The sequence below is a fragment of the Schistocerca piceifrons genome, unplaced genomic scaffold, assembly GCF_021461385.2.
Source record: "Schistocerca piceifrons isolate TAMUIC-IGC-003096 unplaced genomic scaffold, iqSchPice1.1 HiC_scaffold_1143, whole genome shotgun sequence".
In the NCBI taxonomy this organism is placed as follows: Eukaryota; Metazoa; Arthropoda; class Insecta; order Orthoptera; family Acrididae; genus Schistocerca; species Schistocerca piceifrons.
This window is the reverse complement of record NW_025726954.1, coordinates 47,501-52,500: the sequence shown is the minus strand read 5'-3', so window position 1 is coordinate 52,500 and position 5,000 is coordinate 47,501. Positions and strand designations below refer to the sequence as shown.

The 5,000-nt window shown below is 53.2% G+C and overlaps 1 non-coding gene across 1 annotated transcript in view; it reads right to left on the bottom strand.

The window, feature by feature from the left end:
* The window catches only part of LOC124728249, a 1,909-nt gene extending 930 nt beyond the window's left edge, over positions 1–979 (bottom strand). Inside the window, exon 1 of the ribosomal RNA XR_007007268.1 lies at positions 1–979. This exon is cut by the window's left edge and continues 930 nt beyond it. This is a non-coding gene — a ribosomal RNA (small subunit ribosomal RNA).
* Positions 980–5,000: the final 4,021 nt, after the last annotated feature.

Genomic DNA, 5,000 nt, shown 5'->3' with positions numbered 1-5,000 from the left:
TGCCCCCGCCTGTCCCTATTAATCATTACCTCGGGTTCCGAAAACCAACAAAATAGAACCGAGGTCCTATTCCATTATTCCATGCACACAGTATTCAGGCGGGCTTGCCTGCTTTAAGCACTCTAATTTGTTCAAAGTAAACGTGCCGGCCCACCGAGACACTCAATAAAGAGCACCCTGGTAGGATTTCAACGGGGTCCGCCTCGGGACGCACGAGCACGCACGGGGCGGTCGCACGCCTTCGGCTCGCCCCACCGGCAGGACGTCCCACGATACATGCCAGTTAAACACCGACGGGCGGTGAACCAACAGCGTGGGACACAAATCCAACTACGAGCTTTTTAACCGCAACAACTTTAATATACGCTATTGGAGCTGGAATTACCGCGGCTGCTGGCACCAGACTTGCCCTCCAATAGATACTCGTTAAAGGATTTAAAGTGTACTCATTCCGATTACGGGGCCTCGGATGAGTCCCGTATCGTTATTTTTCGTCACTACCTCCCCGTGCCGGGAGTGGGTAATTTGCGCGCCTGCTGCCTTCCTTGGATGTGGTAGCCGTTTCTCAGGCTCCCTCTCCGGAATCGAACCCTGATTCCCCGTTACCCGTTACAACCATGGTAGGCGCAGAACCTACCATCGACAGTTGATAAGGCAGACATTTGAAAGATGCGTCGCCGGTACGAGGACCGTGCGATCAGCCCAAAGTTATTCAGAGTCACCAAGGCAAACGGACCGGACGAGCCGACCGATTGGTTTTGATCTAATAAAAGCGTCCCTTCCATCTCTGGTCGGGACTCTGTTTGCATGTATTAGCTCTAGAATTACCACAGTTATCCAAGTAACGTGGGTACGATCTAAGGAACCATAACTGATTTAATGAGCCATTCGCGGTTTCACCTTAATGCGGCTTGTACTGAGACATGCATGGCTTAATCTTTGAGACAAGCATATGACTACTGGCAGGATCAACCAGGGAGCTGCGTCAACTAGAGCTGAGCAGCCGGCCGCCCGGGAGTGTGTCCCGGGGGCCCGCGCGAACACGCAAGCGTCCGCTCAATCATTCTGCAAACAGGAGGAGGCTGAGCTCCCCTGCACAATACACCTCGAAACCCTCTCAGGTCCCGGCGGCGCGCAGCGCCGTCCCAAGTACTTGGTCGGGTTCGAGAGAGGCGCAATCGCCCGGAGTTAGGCGAGTAGACGCTTTCGGTGCGACCACCCGTGCTCCCAACTGAGCTTGCCGCTGCCGACAGAGGCCCGGGAGCGTGCTGTCGTGGCATTGCCGGCGGGAGACAACACGCGCCACCTACGGTGACCGGCAGCTCCAACGCCAGCGCCACAGAAGGACAAAAGCCCCACTTGGGTGCCGAAGCGAACTCTCCCAGCACAGCGCACGCGCCAACACATCCGCACAGCTGCGATACAAACCACCAGCGAGAACCGCTGGGGCGACCGAGCAGCAGACGGCGTCGCGGCGCCGAGCGCCGGGCGGCAGCGCATCCTCAACGCACACAGTCCTCAATCGGACCAGCACACTGAAGATGTCCACCGCGCTTCGCACCGGGCCCGCGAGGACCTACTTTGGCCGCACGGCGCCGCGCGCAGGGTGCGCCGGCGCGCAGCTGCGACGCCTGCCGCGTCCGTCGGCCGGCGCGCCTGCCACTGGCCGCCCCCACCAGCCGGCTGTAGCGCGTGCGCCCACGCACCGCGCGGCCAGCACGCCGGGAGGCGCCCCCTCACCGGCCGGGGACGGTCCCACCCAGCCACCGCCGCGTATCGCTTCACACCCAGATGCCGTTCAGTTTCGTCGGCATGGTGGGTATCGCTGGAACAACCGGTTAGTACCTCAACCTATCGTCGCCATCACCGATTCACCCCTAGCGAGAACAACCGCACCACAACAGGTTACCATTTGTTCATTTGCGTAACTTCACCAGAAAACGCAGGCGTCCATCGCCATTTGCAACTTCCACGATTATTGCATGCCTGTGTCAGGTGTCACGCCACACTACGTCTGCCCACATACACGCAACAAAATGTGCACGCCTAGACAATACGTGGAAGGTGGCCCCCGTACGTATGCGATGTCCATTGCTCGAACGACTGTCAACCGGCCTCTGTAGCATGTCGCAGATATGGAACGCGGTGCACCATGCCATCACGGTGTGTGAGGAGAGACGACTAGGTCCGAATACATCAACAGACAGCTCATGCTGATCGCCATCCACGGCGTCCGTTCCTCCCACACGTCTCTATGGCGTACCACACTGCAATCCAGCTCTCATAGGGAGACGACACGTAGCTGCGTGCACAATATTTGCACTGTATGGTCCGCCGTTTTTGGGCGCAGTCGTTGTACGGTCACACATGTGCCACGATGTATCATTCAGTACATAAGGACGAATGTGCAGTACAGATTGTGGTTTACGCGTACGACATTAGCGGACAGTTGACACAGGCCGCACCACAACGTAGCCTGAGTACGTCGCATGCGGAGGGCATTGAACATGCAAAGTTCTCACCAACCAGCTTGCGAAGGCAGGGGGCAAGGTGGGGACGTGGGGAGGGGCGGCATGTACGTCCTGCTGCCATCCACATTACAGTGTACAGCAGGAGCATGTGGAAAGTGAGCAAGACTTGCAAGGTGTTTAACATGAAGCGATACACAGGGGAGCGGGGAGTGCGAGTAGCGAACTATATTGCGAGGGTTGCGGGTGGGCAACACTACACTAATTGAACGAGTCGTATAACAATTACAGAGCAGGTTTAGGCGACAACGTGGGTTACGTTAGGCGACAACGTGGGTTAGGTTAAGGCACGACGTGGGTTAGGTTAAGGCACGACATGGGTTAGGTTAAGGCACAACATGGGTTAGGTTAAGGCACAACATGGGTTAGGTTAAGGCACAACATGGGTTAGGTTAAGGCACAACATGGGTTAGGTTAAGGCACAACATGGGTTAGGTTAAGGCACAACATGGGTTAGGTTAAGGCACAACATGGGTTAGGTTAAGGCACAACATGGGTTAGGTTAAGGCACAACATGGGTTAGGTTAAGGCACAACATGGGTTAGGTTAAGGCACAACATGGGTTAGGTTAAGGCACAACATGGGTTAGGTTAAGGCACAACATGGGTTAGGTTAAGGCACAACATGGGTTAGGTTAAGGCACAACATAGGTTAGGTTAAGGCACAACATAGGTTAGGTTAAGGCACAACATGGGTTAGGTTAAGGCACAACATGGGTTAGGTTAAGGCACAACATGGGTTAGGTTAAGGCACAACATGGGTTAGGTTAAGGCACAACATGGGTTAGGTTAAGGCACAACATGGGTTAGGTTAAGGCACAACATGGGTTAGGTTAAGGCACAACATGGGTTAGGTTAAGGCACAACATGGGTTAGGTTAAGGCACAACATGGGTTAGGTTAAGGCACAACATGGGTTAGGTTAAGGCACAACATGGGTTAGGTTAAGGCACAACATGGGTTAGGTTAAGGCACAACATGGGTTAGGTTAAGGCACAACATGGGTTAGGTTAAGGCACAACATGGGTTAGGTTAAGGCACAACATGGGTTAGGTTAAGGCACAACATGGGTTAGGTTAAGGCACAACATGGGTTAGGTTAAGGCACAACATGGGTTAGGTTAAGGCACAACATGGGTTAGGTTAAGGCACAACATGGGTTAGGTTAAGGCACAACATGGGTTAGGTTAAGGCACAACATAGGTTAGGTTAAGGCACAACATAGGTTAGGTTAAGGCACAACATAGGTTAGGTTAAGGCACAACATAGGTTAGGTTAAGGCACAACATAGGTTAGGTTAAGGCACAACATAGGTTAGGTTAAGGCACAACATAGGTTAGGTTAAGGTACAACATAGGTTAGGTTAAGGTACAACATAGGTTAGGTTAAGGTACAACATAGGTTAGGTTAAGGTACAACATAGGTTAGGTTAAGGTACAACATAGGTTAGGTTAGGTTAGGTTACACGTTGTTGTAAGGAAAGGTGTAGGGGGGGGCGGGGGCGGCAGGTTCGTTGATAGTGATTATAGTAAGTGAATGCTTGTGACATGATCAGATTTGTCACGTCAGGATGCACCTTTGGCTTATTAGAGGCGGCGCTCCAATTCTATGCTTGTGTCAGACCTGTGTCTTTGACTCATGTCATTGTTTGTGCGCTGTGACAGGAGGTACTATTGTGATGTTGGGTGCACCGTTGTATAGGACATGTGTGGGTGTTGGTGCCTGATCTGCGCAATGGTGGATGTCGAAAGGGTGGGATATTGTATTTTCCGCATGGACCTCCTGGTCTGGTTGTGATAGTGTGGATTGTGTAATGTGGCGGAGAGGATGCACTGGATGTTGTTCCATGCTGGTGCTTACATATTGTATGTGCGCCCGTTAGAAGCAGAGAGTGGTGCGTGATCAGAGTGGCTGGCTGACGTGTGGTTCCCATTGTGGGCAGACTCTTTCAGCATGTATACGGACAGTTGTATATATATTCTGTAGTTTGATGGCTCTGCATTGATTACTAATCAGCGCCGTGTGTACGGGTAATCTGGTTCCAGTCCAAAATGTTCCATCTGTGTACATTAGTGACAAAGACTCCCCTCATGCAGTGGGGCTCGGTCTGTTATAACTCTTCCGCGTAATATATTTGCCCCACGTTTTTGCGACTGCGAGTGCGAGTGCAACGCGCATGGGGACCGACATGCTGATGGCTCGGTATCGGACGCCGTACAGTGAGCAACGCGATCGCGTCTCTCGCTCGTAAGTGGTACAGGTCGCGGCTCATGTATAGGGACAGCGGGAATGTCGCATATTGGCAATAACTCTTCATGAAACGCACGTTATAGGGGTGGATTGCACTTTACGAGTGCGGGAAACGTCCGCCGTTCATCCGCTGGAGGTGCGCGTTTGGCGGTTGGGGTGGTGCACGAACGGGTGCGGGTGGAGTCATTGCCGGTCCACGGCTTCGTGCGGCAGAGCCACTGGAGA